Source organism: Myxine glutinosa, chromosome 4, assembly GCF_964187855.1.
Source record: "Myxine glutinosa chromosome 4, kmMyxGlut1.1, whole genome shotgun sequence".
NCBI lineage: Eukaryota > Metazoa > Chordata > Myxini > Myxiniformes > Myxinidae > Myxine > Myxine glutinosa.
The window spans coordinates 198,779,653-198,801,816 of NC_136264.1; the positions used below are offsets into that span (position 1 = coordinate 198,779,653).

The 22,164-nt window shown below is 45.1% G+C and overlaps 1 protein-coding gene across 29 annotated transcripts in view; it reads left to right on the forward strand.

Moving 5' to 3' along the window:
• Positions 1–14,583, forward strand: part of LOC144891865 (DNA repair protein RAD51 homolog 2-like) — a 42,664-nt gene extending 28,081 nt beyond the window's left edge. For 16 of the 29 annotated variants that reach the window (XM_078776884.1, XM_078776869.1, XM_078776886.1 and 13 more), the window contains 3 exons: positions 7,630–7,739; positions 10,599–10,737; positions 14,160–14,583. The gene's annotated coding sequence lies outside the window, so the exon portion shown is untranslated. The remainder of the gene's footprint in view (positions 1–7,629; positions 7,740–10,598; positions 10,738–14,159) is intronic. The other 13 variants (XM_078776890.1, XM_078776889.1, XM_078776888.1 and 10 more) reach the window with 5 other exon arrangements.
• Positions 14,584–22,164: the final 7,581 nt, after the last annotated feature.

The window sequence follows — 22,164 nt, forward strand, 5'->3', positions numbered from 1 at the left end:
GGTTTTGCTAGTCGCTAATTCCAGTGTGAACATTTTTTTTCTGGCAGTTTTATGAAATAGGACATGAAAATAACAATGGAATCTAGTTTCTGTGAAGACACGTTGGTCTGCAGCGGCAGACAAGTTAAACGATTAATTTGATCAACAAAGCTGAGAAGAGTAAGTTGAGACAAGTGAGAAGTGAGGTGAAGCTAGCGTTGTTGATGTTAATCCTTATTTAGAGCAAAAGAGGGAAGGAATTGTGGTTGGCGGTGAGTGGGGATTATGTTGTGGAATGAATGGGCCCAGAGTTGAATCAGCAGGATCAAGCATCGGAAGTCAAAGAACGAAGGGGAGGATGGAAAAAAAGACGTGGGTCAATTATCCTCGAGAACTGAACCGTTTTTACAGGAAAGAAGAGAAGAAACACAAAGAGAGTAACAGGTGTAAATAAAACAGGCACTCAGAGTGCATACATGTGCCAGGCTGAACGGTTTACCTTTTGTATTCCTCTGATAGGCCAGATCTGCATCCGCAGCTTAACCAAAATCTAATCACCTTGTTCTTGTCACCCAACCAACTCATCCGCCTAGTTTCGCCCAAATCCGTCACAAACTTTTTGGGATATTGTGCTACGTTCGTTTTTGGCCCTATCTCACAATGGAGTAGAATCACTAGAAATTCTAATATCCGGATGCAGGTCTGGATCTTCACCAAAATCTAAGCACTTCATCATTGTCACACACCCAACCTGTCCAAGTTACATCCGAATCCATCCATAACCTTTTGAGATATTTTGTTAGGGTTGCTCACAACTATATCCTGCTCACAGACAAACAGACAGGGGTGAAAACATGACCTCCTTCCACCTTCGGTGTTGGATGTAAATATAACAATGAAATCTCGTTTTTCAAGCCATATCTCATGATTGGAGTGCCGCTTCCGGTCCGGTCTGGAGAGGACGCTGGCGTTACTTGTTCGCCGCTTCTCCGACTGGGTCATTGTACATAGTCTGCTTTTCTGGTGGTCGTGGCGGCTTTTTGGCCGTTGGGTCTGCTTCCTGCTCGGTCCCGGCTCTGCTCCTGGCTTCGCCTGCCCGGCTCTTCCACTGTTGCCTCAGGCCCGCTCCCGGACTGTCCTGCGCCTTGTCTGCCGCTCCGGCCTTTACTGTCTTGCTCGCCGCTTCTCCGACTGGGTCATTGTACATAGTCTGCTTTTCTGGTGGTCGTGGCGGCTTTTTGGCCGTTGGTCTGCTCTCTGCTCGGTCCCGGCTCTGCTCCTGGCTTCGCCTGCCCGGCTCTTCCACCGTTGCCTCAGGCCCGCTCCCGAACTGTCCTGCGCTCGTCTGCCGCTTCGGCCTTTACTGTCTTGCTCGCCGCTTCTGGCAAGCCGCTCCCACTGGCAAGGCGTACTCGTCCTCCTCGACCTTGGCCTTGTCCTCGCCCCCTTTGCTCCTGCCTGACATGGCTCTAAGGTACTCCGCTGCAAGGCTACTTCTGCTCAACACTTACTCCACTCCATCATGCATCTCTGCAATCAAATACCACGGACTCCTGCGACGACCCAGATATATTCATAGAGGCTCTGGTCGTAAGTTTGTTTACTTACAAACAGGTCACTTCATTCCCGTACTCTGGTCGGCTCAGCGCACTCCCACTCATCGTCCCAGCGCACCTGGTCACAGCAACGCACACGATCGCACCTCCTGTCTGCAAACCCTGGCTAAATCACCTGAGTTCATCCCCACCGTACAAACAAACATGAAGCTCACTCTGTTCAATACCCGGTCCCTCAACAACAAAAGCCTCATCCTGAACGACTACATTCTGGATAATAAACTGGACTTTCTCTGTCTCACTGAAACCTGGCAACAACCTCTGGATTACTTCTCACTCAACCTCACTACACCCAATGGATATTCATACATCAATAAACCACGCTCGGAGGGCCGAGGTGGTGAAATTGCCGTAATACACCGACAGGACATCAAGACCAGCCTCATCTCCATCTCATCTGCTCCACCATTTGAACACCTGGCTTTTAAACTCTCTGGTCACACGCAGTCAGTCATGGCTGTCGTCTACCGCCCTCCTAAACCACACCCATCATTCCTGTCTGACTTCTACTTTCTGACCCAGCTCTGTTCCCTCTCCCCCTCAATCCTCCTCCTCGGTGATTTCAATATCCACATGGACTCCACTGACTCCACAATAACCACTGACTTCACTGATTTACTCACCTGCTTTAACCTCACTCAACATGTCAACTTTCCTACCCATAACCGTGGGCACATTCTGGACCTTGTCTGCTCTACTGGATTAATTTTGCACCATCTTTCTGGCTCCGACCTCACCCTCTCTGACCATTTAGCCATCACTATGACCATCAACATCCCCACCCCAGCACCAAGGCATTATCGCACTATCAACTTCCGTAAGCTAAACGCTCTTTCACCTACCTCATTCTCATCCACCTGAAAAAATGAAAAAATGTCCAATGCTCCCTTCGTTGACCTCCACACCCCTTCTGACCTCACTGACTACTACAACCACACTCTCTCCTCTTGCCTTGACCAGCTTGCGCCTATAAAAACCAAAACAGTTTCTTTCACCCATTCTGCTCCCTGGTTTACCCCTGAACTCCGCCTGATGAAAACTCGTGCTCGCCAACTTGAAAGACTCCGCAATAAAACAGGTCTCACAATTCACTCCCAAGCCTACAAGGACCACCTACAGCACTACAAAGATGCCCTCTCCCACGCCTGCTCCGCCTACTACTCTCAAATTATCCACTCTGGCTCTGGAAACCAAAAAGCACTCTTCTCTTCAATAACCAAACTCCTCAGCCCCCTGAACACCACCACCCAGTCATTCACAGGAGAAAACTGCATCTCCTTCCTTTCATTCTTCCAAAGCAAAATTGACAACATCTACAACAGCTTAACCACCACCGCACCCGCTCCCCCTCCAACCACCTGCCCCCCCTTATCCTGCCAACCCCTGTCTCAGTTCTACCCAGTCTCCCCTACTGACCTCTCTGAACTCCTCATAGGAATGAAAACTGCCACCTGCACTCTTGACCCCATCCCCTCCAGCTTTGTCAAGGCCTCCCTTCCTGCTCTCTCGCCACTTATCACTGCAACAATAAACTCCTCCCTGTCTGCAGGCATTGTCCCACCATCCCTCAAAATTGCTGCTGTTACCCCCATTCTGAAAAAACCTGGACTAAACCCTGACACCCTAAACAACTTCAGACCCATCTCCAACCTACCCTTTCTGTCAAAAGTTTTGGAACGTGCTGTAGCCACTCAACTCAAACATCACCTCTCTGCCAATAACCTGTATGAAACATTCCAATCCGGATTCCGCTCCAACCACAGTACTGAAACTGCTCTCCTCAAAATCACCAACGACCTTCTCCTCTCCTCTGATGCCGGCAACCTCAACATTCTCATCCTCCTCGACCTCAGTGCCGCCTTTGACACCATCAATCACACCATCCTCCTCACCCGACTTGAAACCACCTTTAACATTACTGGCACTGCCCTCTCTTGGATCAAATCATACCTCTCTGACAAACGCCAGTTCATCTCCATCAATAACTGCAAATGCCCCACTGCTCCCCTCCCCCAAGGTGTCCCCCAAGGTTCAGTTCTTGGCCCCCTCCTCTTCATCCTGTACCTGTCCCCCCTTGGTCACTTAATCCGCCGTCATGGTCTCCAATTCCACTGCTTCGCCGATGACATCCAGCTTTTCATCTCCACCAAGTCCATCTCCACCGCCACCCACTCTATCCTGACAAACTGCATCACTGAAATAAAATCCTGGCTTCAAATCAACTTCCTCAAACTTAACTATGATAAATCTGAAATAATCATCATTGGCCCAAAAACGCTCACCAAATCCACCCATAACTTTGCCCTCAACATCGACGGTTTCCCAGTATCCACCTCCCCTCACATCCGGATTCTTGGCATCATCTTTGACCAAACCCTCTCCTTCGACAAATACACTAAACAGATCACAAAAACAGCCTTCTTTCACCTGAAAAACATCGCCCGTCTCCGTCCATCCCTCTCCTCCACGGCTGCAGAAACCCTCATCCACGCCTTCATCACCTCCCGTCTGGACTACTGCAACAGCCTCCTCTATGGTTCACCCTCAATAATCACCAATAAACTCCAATACATTCAGAACTCCGCTGCCCATCTACTCACCCATTCCCGGACCCGTGACCACATCACCCCCGTCCTTTTTAAGCTTCACTGGCTCCCCATCCCCCAGAGAATCCAGTACAAAATCCTCCTCTTGACCTACAAAGCCCTCCATAACCTGGCCCCATCCTACCTGGCTGACCTCCTCTCCAGACACACTCCCACCCGCAACCTCCGCTCTGCTGGTACCAACCTCCTGACCCCCCCCCCCTCCCCCCCATCCGGACCAAATTCAGATCCTGGGGGGACAGGGCCTTCTCCATCGCTGCTCCCACCCTCTGGAACTCACTACCTCACACCATCAGAGACTCCTCCTCACTCCCCACATTCAAAACATCACTCAAGACCCACCTGCTCAACACTGCATTCAACATTTAACCCACAGCATTTAACCCCTGACTATCTCTTCTCCTTCTCCTTCCTTTTGCTTTGATTATTTACCTATTGATTTTTGTCTTTTTGCACTTGTTTTTTGTACTCTTTCAAAGCGCCTTTGGGCTTCTTGAAAAGCGCTATATAAAATAAATGTATTATTATTATTATTATTATTATTACTAGGGCATGCCCGTACGTGGGTGCCCGTTCCTTGCCAAAAAAAAAAAAAAACGCTACCCGTACGCTCTACCCCGCCCGTACGCCCGTACGCCCGTAAACAAAAAAAACAACGCTCTTCGCTTCCGCCCTTCGCTCTGACTGAATTGGGAGAAATAATGCGCATAAGAAATCGAGAAATTATTATTTTCTCCGGAAGAAATCGAATTACGAACCGTAATGGCGCACACGCTCGGCTCGGCTCGCTCTCACATCGGCCACGCCTACGCAACAACGCGTTCTGTGATTGGCTGCCGGAAGTGCAGTCTTCACTGTCCGGAAGGTCGCATATCGCAGTTACGATGAATCGCAAATTAGTTTTAATTAGTTTTAAAACATAGTTGAACGCCAACATAGTTTGCCAACGTGAAATAAATGAATACGCTCTCAAATGTGCCGTCCGAGGCAGAGTCTGTTCGCCACGTTCGGCACACGTGATAGCTCGCTGCTCTCTGATTGGTTGAATCGTTTTTTGGACATAGCTCGGTAACTACTTGTCCGATTAATATGAAACGTTGAAAAGGCACATCCTCGGGTCCCCAGCAATATACCTGGCAAGTTTCAAGTATATCGGACCGGTAGTTGTCGAGAAACAGCGGTCACAGACAAACATACATACATACATACATACAAACATACACACAGAGATTACTGGAATTATAGATAGATATCATAATGAACTATATACTGTATTGTCCAAGAAGAGGTGATTGAAGTTCCCACTCGACTGCCTGCAATAGAACGTTCCCTGTGCTCCTTGCTCGTGTAGATACTTTGGAAATTTTATACCAAGAGACTTTAGTAACACGTCAGAGCAATAATACCCTTCTGAATTTTTTTTTAAATGGGGACAATGCCACTGCACTCACCTGGTAGAACCAGGGAATCACTGGTAGGTGTGGATGAAACACAAAACATGTAACAGAGAAGAGAGCAAATACCTATTTTGGGGGGGGGGGTCAAACCTGGACCCACATTGATCCCCTTATTAAGCGCAGATTTTGATGCGGTAAATACACCTTCATTAGGCATCACATATGAAGCTTGTGGCCAAGTTTCATCGAAATCGTGTGTTTGGATCAAGCGATAATGACTGGTGTTTACAGACTCACTGACTGACTGACGGACACTACTCAATCACAGTAGCTCAACGGACTAAAGTCCAAGGGTGCTAAAATGGCTGATGAAGAATTATTACATGAACTTCAAAAGGTTATTTACAACATCTCCAAACTTTATTGTTCTTCCTCATCTCCCCATGGCTCCTTCCATCATCCACTTTTGAAGTTGTCCATCTATCTGGTGGTCACCAGGGCACTGCCTTGTTGGGAATTTTAATCGGGCAGATTAGTCTTCCATGCAGTCTTCCATCTCCAGCGAACTGCTCCACTCTCTTTCTTCTCTGGATGTATCGACAATGCATGCGACACATTTCTCAATAAACCACCTTCCTGCCTTTGCCTATTCTGTCAATATATATCGTCATTGGTACAGTGATTGATGCAGTAGCCAATTGCCATAAGAATAGCTTACCCTTCCTGCAAGAAAGCCGACCTCACCAACAGGAAGCTGACGTTTCCCCATAAAGCTCGCAACCATCATGTCTTTGTGCTAAATCACACCAGATCTCAACACCAGGCCCATCTGAGACATTAACTCGCAGCTGTGCTTCTTTCCATCGACAAAAGCTTGGTGGCAGTTGGTCAACTGTATCTTTGGAACGTGCTCCGAATGGGTTCTTCCATTCTTGAAGGATGGGAGTAACTTGAAGGATAGGAGATGGGGATCACTATGTACATGGCTTATGTTAGGGTTGACTGCCTTTACCGTCTTTATAGACAAGGCCACAATTTCTAATCTCTGTTCCTGCACCCACCCTGTCCCGTTCAATGGAAACCTCTGATCGCATGTGACCTCCCTTCTGCCAAGGTGGAGAGAAATTCATTGCTTCCCTTGATTGTTCCATTGCTTCTTCATAAATGAATGCACTCAATTTCAAACAAGAGGCCAAGCTCTTCTCACGACGTATCATGTGTGCACTTTATATTCTATCCTGCATCCTGCACTGATTTCCTTCCTGTCGGCTAATGGTATCTCGTGTTCCCTCCTCCACTCGCGTTGAAATTTCCTGGACGTTACACGCACCAGGTTGCGTTTGATGAAATATTATGCCATGCTGTACCTCTGGAGGCAGGTGTCCCTCAAGGTGGTTTTCTGAGAACAATCCTGTCCTTCACATACATCACTAGAAAATTCATTTTAACACTTTGTAGATGATTCATCTCTCAGCATTATAATTCCTCAACCGCTTGTCCAGAAGGCTGCGGCAGAATCTCTCCTGTCAGATCTTGAAAAAAAAGTGAGCAATTTATCATGAACCTGGAACATTCCTTTCAATTCAAGCATGACGCATATTCTCCGTTGTGTGAATTCATCTGATCATCTCGCTGTGTCCATTACCTTGTTCTCCTCACTTCAGGCTTTGTAATGTGCTGCCCCTCACGACCTCGTGTGCTAACCCTTGCACATCCACGTCTCCACAATGCCTTCTCCACTCACTAATTCTTACCCCACAGTTTCTCTCTGGGCCATTGTTAGAGTATTCGTTTTTGTATTATTTCTCCTTTCCTTCTCTTGAATGTCAATTAGCTCCTTAATGAGGTCAGACTCTTGTATAAATAAAAATTGGAGTAAGATGAGTCAGAAATTCAGGCAAAGCAAACAAGAAGTTTCTTTGGTACCGATTTGGATCGCTTTCTGATGGCCTTGTTGCCGTGTGTTCCCCTTTCCTTTTCGCCTGTTCTTTATGTACTCTCTTCTCTAATTTTGGTGTGTATTTTGTGCAGAAGAACCATCAGTGGAGGAGTCCTTTGTGACCGCAGCCTTGGGCGCATCATGGGGCCACAGTGCTAATACGAGACTTGTTCTCCAGTTTCTGAATACCCAGCAGCGGCAGGTAGGAATAGAAGTTGCATCAATTCGGAAAATAATAATAATGGGTTGGCTCTCTCGTAAGTCTGCAGATGACTACATAGCTTCTACTTCAGTAACGATGAATGAACTTTTCCTAATTGGTCTGCTACAGTTATTGTTGCAGTGCTTTCTGTCAACACGACATTCCTTAAGGTTGAATGAATGAATATGAATGAATGAATGATCGTTTTAAGGCCATTTTCCCCGCAAGAGCGGGGGTTAGCCTTGCGGGCCCCATGACAATCATGGTTCCCTGTTTGAGGCAATGTTTTTATGGCCGGATGCCCTTCCTGACGCCAACCCTTGGTCACGCTCTCACGATGCGCAGGGATAAAGTGTACCTGTTCTAAATCGGGGTACACACCGTGATCATTCATCCAAGCAAGCTGGTACTCAATTTGCCGACCTCGGAAGGATGACAGGCTGAGTCAACCCCCCTGGCGTTAATTCAGCAATCGACCGGGATTCGAACCCAGGATCCTCGGATCCCAAGCCGGCACCCTAACCGCTAAGCCAACACCAGGGTTAAGGGCTAAGCCAACTTAAGGTTATTGTGAATTATTTATCTTTCTGAAAACGAAATACCATCTCATTGTGCATCAGTAGCCTAATTGATTGCTTTGCTTTTGTTCTCACAAAGAACAAGGGCCTCTTGTCCACTTTCCTCTGGCAATTTGCACAGAATGCAAAATTTCATTATGAAGATGTCACCAACTTGACACCACAGCAGAATGTATTTGTGGAAATTATTTCAACGCCCGGCGGGCGGGGAATGGATGAGAGGTCTCCACGTCCACCCATTCATTTGCATACTAATCGGCGTCTCATGAATCAACCTGTCAGGAGTGGCTGAGCAGACCGTTACAGACCACGGTGAATCAGCCTGTCAGGAGTGGCTGGGAAGACCGTTACAGACCACGGTGAATCAGCCTGTCAGGAGTGGCTGGGAAGACCGTTACAGACCACGGTGAATCAGCCTGTCAGGAGTGGCTGGGAAGACCGTTACAGACCACAGTGAATCAGCCTGTCAGGAGTGGCTGGGCAGACCGTTACAGACCACGGTGAATCAGCCTGTCAGGAGTGGCTGAGCAGACCGTTACAGACCACGGTGAATCAGCCTGTCAGGAGTGGCTGAGCAGACCGTTACAGACCACGGTGAATCAGCCTGTCAGGAGTGGCTGGGAAGACCGTTACAGACCAAGGTGAATCAGCCTGTCAGGAGTGGCTGAGCAGATCGTTACAGACCACGGTGAATCTGCCTGTCAGGAGTGGCTGAGCAGACCGTTACAGACCACGGTGAATCAGCCTGTCAGGAGTGGCTGAGCAGAACGTTACAGACCACGGTGAATCAGCCTGTCAGGAGTGGCTGAGCAGAACGTTACAGACCACGGTGAATCAGCCTGTCAGGAGTGGCTGAGCAGACCGTTAGACGATTCACTGTTTATAGTGCCTTAATTGCGCGAATCTCAAACAGCCCGACTTAACGGATTTATTCCAAATTCCTGACGTGCTTTGGAGTTTCGTTCCCCAGTATCCACACAAGTACTCAATTACAAATTATTCACAAAATGTGTTTGGGAAGAAGAAGAAGAAGAAGAAGAAGCAGAAGAAGACGAACACGACCACACGGTAAAACCAACAGCAACAGGTTAATATTAAAACGAGAAAGAACAATCCAATCAGAGATTGCAGACCCTCACCAGGATGCATGTGGTTTTGTCCTTTGGGTCCTCTACGTTTTGTGGGTCTTTTGGGTCCTTGGGGTCTTTTGGGTCTTCTGGGTCTTTGGGGTATTAATGGGTCTTTTTGGTCTTCTGGGTCTTTAAGGGTATTTTGGGTCCTCTGCGTCTTTTGGGTCTTAAAGGATTTTAAAGGGTGTAGCGTTATAGAGAGTCTTAAGAGTTTGAATGGGTCTTAGGGGTCTGAAATGGTCTTAGGGTTAAAAGGGGGTCGACAGGGTCTCAGGGTTCTAAAGGCTCTAAAGTGTTTTAAGTGTTTTGGAGGGAATTAGGGGTCTAAAGAGTTTTAAAGGTCCTTATGGTTCTTCATGGCACTTAGGATCTTGATGGATCTCAGGATTATAAAGGTTCAGAAGGATCTTGGGGGTTGTAAAGGGTCTTGAGGTTCCAAAGGGTCGAATGAAATGAATACACACCCTCGCGTTCTGTGCGGCCAAACAAACAAACAAATGGATCCAAATGCAACACCCTCTCCTTTGGTGGGGGTAAATAGTAAACCTTTCTGGAAAAGATTTTTGAAGGTTTTCATTTTCAATCAAATATGGCTGCTGAACCACATGAACAATGACATCATCAACTTAATTCTCCCATACAATTTGTGTAGAACATGTTCAATAAATTTCAAACTGATCGGATCAAGTGTTCTACTTGTCTAATTATGATGTCATAATGAAGGCACTGATGACATCATCATTAATACAAGGGCCAGTCAAGAAGTAACCATAAAATACAACAACAACAACATGCATTTTAAGGCCATTTTACCTGCAAGAGCGGGGGTTAGCCTTGCGGTCACCATGACAATCTTCTCCATTTTGCCCCATTTTCTGCATCTCCCCTTGTTAACCCCCTTGCCCACATTTCCGGTGTGTACCCCGGTGTGTACCCCGGTTTAGAATAGGTACACCGTATCCCTGCGTGTCGTAAGAGGCGAGTAAAAGGGTTGGCGTCAGGAAGGGCATCCGGCCATAAAAACATTGCCTCAAAAAGAGAACCATTACAATTACAACTTTTATTCATTAATCCATTCATTCCTGATGCCACACTTTGCTAATTCCTGTTTACCAAGTAAAGTACACATATGCACCGGGCTTTCATTTCAGGACGTGGAGGTTTGCCGACCCTACCGAGCCTGCCATCCAGACCTGCTCTCAGTAATGGGTGCATGGTGCAGAGAAAATCATCCACCACAGGAAATCTCCCATCAACAGGGAAAAAGGAGAGTGCATCTAATTCCCGCCGGTATGAAAAAAGATGAGGTGTCGGGGATGAGGGTGGGGGCAGGTGGGTAGGAAGGGCAGCTGTTACCTTAAAGTGTTAATAAGTGACTTCTGCTAATGCACTTATGGATTGTTGTTATTCTACCGAGGTTCCTGACATACCTTGTGGAGCTTTATCACTTGCAAAATTGATGATTAGCAAGTATACACAAAGAATTAAGTTAAGCACCCCTACACAACGAATTAAGGTAAGCACCCCCTAATATATATTCTTTGTGTATATGTATACATTGGCATATATTCTAAGGTATGTGAGATCAAATAATGATTGGTATGACATTAGCAATTATCCATTGATGAAATTGAGTGATCAAAGTGAAAAAAAGTGATTGGTTGAGTCAGTGATCCGATCACGTGGGTCCTACACACGTTATTGACGCAAAGATCGCTAGAGGTCTTCTCAGAACAATGACTGTACGTTAGAAAACATAAACGTCATCCACACTGTCCGTGATGGACCTATAGCTCCATACTTAAATTGAGGTGAAAATATGCCTAAAATTCCCAAAAAATTTCACCTTAAATTATTCAGAATAAAATATTGAAAACGGCATGATTGTTATGTTTTTATGTGACCATAATATCACTTCTCCAGAAAATATAGCAATATCATGGGTATATTACACTGTTTTGACGACAACAAACTTGTAATGTGCGAGGTTGTAAAAAAACGGGGGGGGTGCTTAACTTAATTCTTTGTGTATATATTGGTTGGTCTGGTCTGTGATTGTCTGTTTGTCTGCATGTCAATCACCGACAGGTCACAATTTTAAACCGATCTTCACCAAACTCCACCAAATGGTTGAGCCGGTCATAATCGAGAAGCCTACTCATTTTGAGGTCAAAACGTCAACAAAGGCCAAATATCAACAACTTTGTCAAATTTTTTATATCATCAATTTTCATCCGATTGACTTGAAATTTGAAGATGATTTGCATGTTAGGTCACATAATCCCGGTCACATGATCCCGGTGTGTACGCCGATTTAGAATAGGTACACCGTATCCCTGCGTGTCGTAAGAGGCGACTGAGGGTTGGTGTCAGGAAGGGCATCCGGCCATAAAAACATTGCCTCAAACAGGGAACCATGATTGTCATGGGAACCGCAAGGCTACCCCTCGCTCCAGCGGGGAAAATGGCCTTAAAACGATCATTCATTCATTTGCATGTTAGGTCACTGAATCCAACCCCCAATTATTTTTAAGGCCATATTTGTTTTAGGGATTTCGCAAGTATTTTTGCAAGCTCTTCACAACATCTTCCTTGTTTATTTATTGTCTTCACATGCCAAATATCCATTCTCTCCTTTATTGAACTTTTTGACCCTTGGATAAAATGAATTTCTTCCCCAAACTCCCACTCCCACCAACGTGTCAGTGTTCCATACCGGTCTTGTGGCCTTGTGGACCCCAACAACAAGGAAACTAGAAAGAGCAATCAGAGATTGCAGTCCCTCGCAAGGATGTGTTTTCAGTGTCTTTTTTTCTTTAAGGCTTTTGTGTTAAAACAAATATGGCGGCGAAACCACATGACCGATGACGTCATCAAATTTTTTTCTCCACCAATTTATCCCTAGATGACGCTCAATAAATTTCATCTTGAGCGGATGAAGTTTTGTACTTGTCGAATTATGACGTCATAATGGAGGCACCTATGATATCATCATCAACATATTTTATTCCCCATGGAGATTTCTTTACAATGAGCCATGTCCCAATTTTTCTATGTAGCGCTTTCGGATATATAGAGGAGCAAAGTTTTTCGGTTTTTCCAAGATGGCGCCCATACCACGTGACCTATGACGTCATAATTATCTATATAAATAAAACAGTTCGTGTGCGTGTGTGTGTGTGTGTGTATATATATATGTTACCTGTAGACTCCTAAACGGAGAGGCTCACATACTTGATTTTTGGCATAGACATGGCAATTGGGCCTGGGAAGGACATGGCCTATGGAAAAATGACCTCCGATGACGAGATCTATATTTTTTATTCATATATATATCTTAGCACATTTCAGCGAGGAACATTATAATCACAGATAAAGCATCGGATAAACAGATAAAACACATAAAACAATAAAACAAAAACAAAACAATAAATAAATAAACATAAAACATCAGATATACACAGATAAACAGATAAAACAGAACAGATAAAACCTCAGATATACACAGATAAACAGATAAAACATCAGATATACACAGATAAACAGATAAAACAGAACAGATAAAACCTCAGATAAACACAGATACACAGATACACAGATAAACAGATAAAACATCAGATATACACAGATAAACAGATAAAATAGAACAGATAAAACATCAGATATACACAGATAAACAGATAAAACCTCAGATAAACACAGATACACAGATACACAGATAAACAGATAAAACAGAACAGATAAAACATCTCATCCTGTGCCAGAGCAGCTCGCTGATTCGCTCAGAGTGATCACGTGATGTTCCATCCTCGCCGCCAGACTCCACGCTGCCTGCTATACTATAGATCAGTGGCTATACTCCCACGCAGGCTGCATTGGGATTATGTGGGGATTATCAGCGGCAGCCTCGTCACCAGCGTCTGAAGAATGAAGTTTGGGCGTACGAGCCAGGCCAGGCTGCCAAGTTCAAGTTGCCTGATACCCTGCCCGTTTACACTCTCTGCGAATGTACGGGGGTCGAGGCTCCTGTGTGTGTGGGGGTTGTCTAGTTTCTAGTTGGCAGTTCTAGTTTATTTTAAAACGGACTTTTGTTTATTTTCGTAGGACCAGAAGTCTCAACATGAGTCGGTCAATGGAAAAGTCTGAAATCAGATCAATAATCAATCATTGTAACTCCATACGAAAGGTCCAAAGGAAATCCATGAGGACATGGTGGCAACATTGACAGATGATGCCCCTTCCTTCATTTGCCGCTGTAAAACAACAACTGGGCAGCTGAATTTATTTGAGAGAGAAACAGCACTGAGTCTGAGCCAAGATCTTGATGTCCCAACGAAGCCGCCACACCAGAAGAGGTTGACGTGGTCCACAAGCTTTTGACCAATGACTGAAGATGAGCAGATACGTTGGTGAGACTCAGTAATGGATCAGTGCATCCTCACCGAGAATCGGATCCGGATACTAGAATTTTATCTGGCATGAGAAAGTTCTCAGTGAGATGGGTACCCAGGATATTGACTGCTGATTAGAAGGGAGCTGGACTTGACCTCCAGGAAATATTTTGAGCAGTTTCAAGCAAACGTAGAACAGGATTGTGATTCAGGAAGAGTTGAAATGAAAACCAAGGTGAGAGAAACATGAAAGATGCTTATGGATGGATCCCCAATTTTTTTGAATGAACCTGCGTGTTTTTTTTTGTTTGTTTTTTTTAGTCCTGGTGCACTTGTTCGGTGGAGTGATGAGAGAGAGACCCATTGCCAAACATTGCATCTTCCTCTCCATTGGGTATTCCTATGACTTTTTCCTCTGCAACACATGAACAAAAGCAAGTGAAAACCACTCAATAGCATTGTCATCATCATCTCCATCATACGACAGTAGTAACGAAGTCACGCCTCATTTAGATTAATGAAGTGATGCACGATGTACAGTAATTAAAACACACAACTAAAGCAATGAAGTCACACATAATGTACAGTACGGTAATAAAGTCGTCGATGAAATACAGTAACAGTCACATGTGATGTACAGTAACAAAGTCACAAAAAGGACGCGAGTGATTAAGTCGAGTCCATCGTGTGTTTATCGTACCTTAGTTCTGGAGATTGATGTTCAATTAAAAAATTTTGAATTCGCCATCATCATCAACCTGGCATTTCTTTTTGTATTCTTGGAGCGCTTGCACGGCGGAAAGATGACAGAGTCACTGCCAAGCATTTCATCTTCGTCTCCAGCGGCCATTACGATGACTGGTTTCGCTGCACACACATCAGCAAAAGCAGTCAACAGCATCGTCACCATAATCTCCATCATTCTGCTGCCTCCCAACACAATCCTGGAATGAATATCTATCGATCTCTTTTTCTGTGCCTCTCCTCTCCCTCGTTTTCTGTATTTGAGTTCATGTTTTATTTCACTTTTCTCTGCAGTTTCACATTTGTATTTTCTTAATCAACAACTCCCACGGGACGAGGAAGAATGTTTACGTTCTGTCACTTTACAAGGGAATTTAAGCGACTTGATCCATCATTCCTGTGCCTCATGCCGAGCCCACACATCCCCACTTACTGTACGAATTTTAAAATATTAAAACCTCATCTGATGGCCGAGAAGCGAACCCTGATGAACTCCTCCGGAGAAGGCAGCTCGAGTCACCTGTCACTGATTGAAAGTGGAATTGTGAAAAAATAATTTTAATGATCATCCAGGTGCACACTTGGCTTCTGTATGGATACATTAACACTCATGCCAGACTTCCACCACATTGGAAGATTTGTTTGGTGCTTGGATGGCTTTGAGCGCAGCAAAATATTCGTTTGTTTTCAACACTTCGGAGGCACAGAGAAAATGGGACACGATGGAGGTGAAGAACGTGCAGCGTCGACAAAGTTTGGGATAATTGGTAATGTAAGGCAAGATTCTTGGCGACTTACGTTCTAACTTGTACGATGGTTTCATGTAGGAGGGTGGTGGAGGAGGGAACGGGCGCCTCTTCTGGGGGGCCTTTGGAAAAACAAAATATGAATGATTAAATACATTGATGTCTTCATCAGTTTGATAACTTGTTCAGGAAAGGACACATCAGAAAATGCACTGATGGAACATGTAATCGAGAAAAGCTTGAATTAGCTGATCCAATCCAATCGAGGGGAGTTAAAATGCTTGGGAATGATCCTTCATGGGGAATGACTGAACCAATAAGTTAGACTTTCCCAGCAAAATTATAATTACAATTATTTCCACAATTAAGGATATTCCTCTTCATCAAAGCAAGAATTAACAGCAATGTCTGTCAAAGACGAAGTGCCAAATTTATTTCAACTTATCATGTTCATCTTCGGTTGGCTGTGTTTATCACCTGTATGTTCACTCCAACTTCTCCAAAGTCCTGAAGAATGCTTACCTGTTGAAGGTCATGAATATGGTAGGGCACCTCAACACCATGCTGCTGCTCTTCATGTTGTTCACGGTATTGCTGTTGCTGCCAGGAATCACGGCGAGGCTTCTGTTCCTGCTGCAGCCCTTCAACAACATGTTGTTTTGGTTGTGTTTGCTGCCAATAATCATGGTGAGGCTTCCATTCCTGCTGTTTTAGTTGCTGCTGTTGCAGCCCATCTTCATGGTGAGGCTTCCGTTCCTGCTGTTTTGGTTGCTGCTGTTGCAGCCCATCTTCATGGTGAGGCTTCTGTTGTGGTTGATGAGTCCTGCCAACACCGTGGGGTTTCTGTTCAATTCCCACACTTTTCTTTGCTGCCTCCCTTTGCTTCTTTCTTTGTTTTTTCAACAAGAGTTTTTCCTTTGTTTTCACCAGCTGTTCTTCTTCCTGCTTCAGCCGTTGACTCTCATCCCAATTCCGCAACAACTCTTTGGCATTCTCATCCCGTAGTTGCTGCCGACGCAGTTTCCATTCACCAACATTTTGCACAATCATTGCTTCTTCCTCCTCTACCCCAACATTTGATTCCTCCTCCTCCACACAAACACTTGCTTCTTCCTCCTTTACACCAACACTTGATTCGGCCTCCTCTCCACCAACAATTGCTTCTTTCTCCTCCACACCAACAATTGCTTCGGCCTCCTCTCCACCAACAATTACTTCTTCCTCCTCCACACCAACAATAGCTTCTTCCTCCTCCACACCAACAATTGCTTCTTCCTCCTCCACACAAACACTTGCTTCTTCCTCCTTTACACCAACACTTGATTCGGCCTCCTCTCCACCAACAATTGCTTCTTCCTCCTCTACACCAACAATTGCTTTGGCCTCCTCTCCACCAACAATTGCTTCTGCCTCCTCCACACTAACAATTGCTTCTTCCTCCTCCACACCAACAATTGCTTCTTCCTCCTCCACATCAACAATTGCTTCTTCCTCCTCCACACCAACACTTGGTTCCACCTCCTCTACACCAACACTTGCTTCCACCTCCTCCACACCAACAATTGCTTCTTCCTCTACCTCCACTACCTCCTCTTCCGCTACCTCTACCTCCTCCACACCAACACTTGCTTCTACCTCCTCCACACCAACACTTGCTTCTACCTCCTCTACACCAACACTTGCTTCTGCCTCTGCACTCACACTTGCTTCCACCTCCTCTACACCAACACTTGCTTCCACCTCCTCTCCACCAACACTTGCTTCTACCTCCTCTTTCATCTCATTTAATTTCTCAAACGGATCTTTTATTCCCTGATCCGTCACCCTGTGTTTTTCCTGTTCTCTTCGCTTTTGCTCACTTTGCCAAACCTCGTGTTCCCGTGCAAGCGCATCGTTTTCCATTTTACAAATCTCTTGCTCCAGTCGATGTGCCTCTTGCTCTCTGCACAACAATTCTTCCTCTTTTCTTGTCTTTGTCTCTCCAAATTGTTCTTGTCGCACACGATCCTCTTCCACTCTTCGGTGTACCGCTTTCTCCCTTCTCTCAACTTCCCGTTCTCGTTCGCTAACCTCTTCCTCTTGTCGGCGTGTCTCAAGCTCTCTATGCTTTATCTCCGGTTCTTTTAACGCCTTCATTTTTTCGAATTGAGCCTGCAGTTGTTCGCACTCCATTCCCTTTTTCCAAATCTGTTTCTCTAATTCCTCCACCCTGCACTCACTCTTTCGAACTTCTTGCTCTTTTTGTCGGATCTCAAGCATTCTTCGTGTATGCTCCTGACATACCGATTCCTTCCATTGTACAAATTCCGCATGTTCTTTCTGATCTTCCAGTTGGATTTGCCTCCACTCTGCCACCTTTCTTTCCTTTAGCTTTTCATCATGCCTTTTCATCTGCTCTTCCTCATCTGTTTTCCTCATTTCCTCTTCCTTGCTTTTCATTTGCTGTTCTTCCTCTGTTTTCTTCTGCTTTTCTTTCTCTTTCATCCATACCTCTTCCTCATAGCTATGTTGCACCTCCTTTTCCTGCACCTCTTGCTCTCTGAGCTGAACTAATCGCTTTCTTTCTTTCAGCTCTTCTTTTTTTCGTGACAACTTTTCACGCCTTTCCTGCACTTTTTCTTTCTCTCTCAGCCACAACTTTTTTCGCTCTAATTGTTGTTCCTGCAATTCTTGTTTAACTAACAATGCATTTCTTTCTTTTATTATTCGATCCAGCTGTTTCTTTACTTCCTGCATCTCCATTACTTCCTTTTCTTGAACCTCCTCAGGCAATGGCTGCTCTTTCTTCCCCATTTTTTTCTGCAAATGTCTCTGGCCACATCGAAAGCTGCAAGAAACAAAGACGGTACTTGTCAGTTTGAGCTAAAATCAAGTGCGGTATCTATTAATATTAATATAATGTGAAGTGTGGCGTCTGCCCATGTATTTATATGGTCGCACATTCAACTGTCGCCCGTTTCCGGCGGGAGCTTTCCACGCTGCGTTTGAAAAGCTCCGCATGCAGGCAAAGTTCAACATTCAACCAGACGAAATGCATGATACCAAACGAGATACATTACCTTCAGAAAGTATTCACACCCTTTGACTTTTTTCACATTTTATGTTACAGCCTGAATTCAAAATGGATTAAATAGAGATTTTTTTTGTCACTGATCTGCACATAATACCCCATAATATCAAAGTGTCTTTTTTTTTAAATTGTCGACAAAATAATTTAAAAGGAAATACAGAAATATCAAATTTACATCGCGTGAGTCACTACTTCGTAGAAGCTCCTTTGGCAGTGATTACAGCTTCGAGGCTTCTTGGGTATGAATGTATCAGCTTTGTATATCTGGATTTGTGGAGTTTCTCCCATTTTTCCTTGAAGATTTGCTCAAGCTCTGCCAAGTTCAATGGGGAGCGTCGGTGAAGAACAATCTTCAAATCTTTCCACAGATTCTCAATGGGATTCATGTCTGGGATTTGGCTGGGCCACTCAATAACTTTCACATTATTGTTCTAAAGCCATTCCAGTGTTGCTTTGGCTCTATGTTTGGGGTCATTGTCCTGTTGGAACGGAAATCAGGTTTCGGTCAGGTCAGTCTTTTGGGACTGCCACTGGTAATATGAAAGCCAGTGCTTCCTGCCACATGGTCAGGTTATCGGTGACGAAACGGACACCCATCACTGGCTTTGTTAGTGGGGAGGGTGACTGTGACACCGAGACAGGACCAAAAACAACACCTGGCAAAGAGCGGATGAGCTCCCATGGGGAGCCAATGGAAATCCAGTAAGGAGATGGTGTCTCCAAAAAACACCCATCTGGTTTGGACCGGTTCAAGTCACACCAAAGACTTTTAAAATGGTACGTGCTGCTTCCTTGCTTGAAAAGGATAGGGCACTGATAATGCCCATCGGTTTGCATCGATGAGGAGGAGGAAATTCCTCAAGGAAAGGCAATGTTGAGTACAGTGAGAAAAACAGCGCCATTGTTATGACGTCGCTGGTATCCAGAGTATCCCGGCAAGTGACGGTGGCTGTTTTAAGTGTTTGTTTCGTGTGTGTGTGTGTGTGTGTGTGTGTGTGTGTGTGTGTAACAACAGCAGAATTAAGATCAATACCTTAATAATAAAAAAACTGAAAGAAGTTTGGCAAATCGTGAACAGATAAATGGAAGAGGACGATCAAGAGGAACTCCCAATCCAACACATGGAAGCAATTCTGGACATGATTGATCATAAAATGTACAAAGAGAAACCTAAAAAAAGTGAATCGTAGAAAAGACAATGATGTCATCAAAATTATGTTTGATAACAAAGGGATGGAAATGATAAATATAGAGAAAATACTTCAACATAAGGAAGTGTGGACTAAACTTCCAGAAACAATACAACACGACCAAGAGTTGTGTACATTTTGGTAAATTCAATTCGGGGAAAGATCTTCAACTACAAGGACACTGTACAATCTATAGATGTGGAGGAATGGTTAAATAACACACGTCATTGTAATTGTGAACATTCCGCATGACAAGCTAGTAACCGCATTGCACAGAGCAATAGATAAAGCATTTGCAGGAGGTAATATGGTATACATTAATGTATATCAAAACAGAGCACACTGGTCTGTAAAGGATAATAATCAATATTCATGCAGTTAAAAAAAAGTAAACTCAAAGAAAGTATTCGATTTCTGCTAAACAACAGTTTCTTTACATTTGGCAACAAGATACTCCGGCAGACAGCCGTGGGTTCAGATCCCAAGATACTCCAGCAGACAGTGGGCATACCCATGGGTTCAGATCCCAAGATACTCCAGCAGACAGTGGGCATACCCATGGGTACAGATCCCAAGATACTCCAGCAGACATTGGGCATACCCATGGGTTCAGATCCCAAGATACTCCAGCAGACAGTGGGCATACCCATGGGTTCAGATCCCAAGATACTCCAGCAGACAGTGGGCATACCCATTGGTTCAGATCCCAAGATACTCCAGCAGACATTGGGCATACCCATGGGTTCAGATCCCAAGATACTCCAGCAGACAGTGGGCATACGCAGGGGTTCAGATCCCAAGATACTCCAGCAGACAGTGGGCATACCCATGGGTTCAGATCCCAAGATACTCCAGCAGACAGTGGGGATACCCATGGGTTCAGATCCCAAGATACTCCAGCAGACAGTGGGCATACCCATGGGTTCAGATCCCAAGATACTCTAGCAGACAGTGGGCATACGCAGGGGTTCAGATCCCAAGATACTCCAGCAGACAGTGGGCATACCCATGGGTTCAGATCCCAAGATACTCTAGCAGACAGTGGGCATACCCATGGGTTCAGATCCGGCCGCTTTGTTTGCAAATTTGGTTCTGCACATGTACAAGTTTGAAGATGGAAGAGATATGTGGAAATGCTGATGAATGCAGAGAATGAATGGGATGGCAACATAGAGAGTAACCCAGTTTTAGGACCGGCAGAGAAGATAACTGAGAAGGAAGTTGAGGAAGCGATAAAAGCAATGAAGAGTAGAAAAGCGGGAGGGCCGACGGGAGTTGTGGGAGATATGTTGAAGGCAGCAGGAAGTTGGGGTGTGAAGAGAATGACAGAGATCTGTAATCTGGTGGTGAAAGAAGGCCGCATTCCAGTGGCTTGGGAACTGAGTACCCTCTTCCGTCTATACAAGGGGAAAGGGGACCCTCTGGACTGTGGCTCGTATCGAGCGATAAAGTTATTGGAGCATGGAATGAAGGTATTGGAAAGGGTGTTGGAGAGGAGGATAAGGAAGAAAGTGAAGATCGACGAAATGCAGTTTGGATTTATGCCAGGAAGAGAAACGACAGACGCGCTTTTTATTGTGAGGCAGTTGCAGGAGAAGTACATGAAGAGGAAGACGTTGTTTCTTAGGTTTGTTGATCTGGAGAAAGCATTCGATAGGGTTCCACGCGAAGTAGTGACATGGGCATTGAGGAAGTTAGGAGTGGAGGAATGGTTGATCAGAGTTGTGATGGCAATGTACAAAAGAGCGTGCACAGCTGTAAGGACGGAAACAGTGGTGAGTTTGAGGTGAAGGTGGGAGTGCATCAGGGGTCTGTACTCAGTCCACTACTATTTGTAGCTGTGATGGAGGTGCTGGCTCAGAACGTAAAGGAGGGTTTACCATGGGAGTTGTATGCAGATGATCTGGTGTTGATGGCGGAAAGTATGGATGGACTGAAGGAAAAGATGAACAAGTCTCCTTATCTCTAAGTCTCCTTATGACTCCATCTACATTTCAATGTCTGACAACATGGACCAACTTCTATCCACTCATCCCAACTCTCTCTTCCTCATATGTGGTGACTTCAACTGTCATCATGCCACCTAGTTGGGTATGGGTTCCTCTCTCACTAGTCATGGCACCTCAGCAAAGGACTTCTGTGACTCACTGGGATTGACACAATCTGTCAATTTCCCGACCCGGATCTCAGCCAATGGAGTATCTTCTCTTCTAGACTTGGTTATGACAAACTTCCCTGCTAATGTCTGCTGCTCTTCTTCTGCTCCAATCGGTTCTTCTGATCATGTGCTTGTCAAAGTGGACATCTCTCTGGCCATTCTCAGAGAGCCTCCTCAGCGTCGACGAGTCTGGCATTTCACTCAGGCCGACTGGGACGGTCTTCAAGCAGCCATCAATCGTCTGGATTGGTCTCCCATCTCCACTGCCTCTGACATCAATTCTTCCTGGGAATTCTTCCAAAGCAAACTGATCTCTCTCATGCACAGATTTATCCCATCTCGCCTTCAATTGTCTTACCCTTCCTCCCGTCCATGGTACACTGAATCTTGTGGTGAGGCAGTTGCCCTGAAACAACTT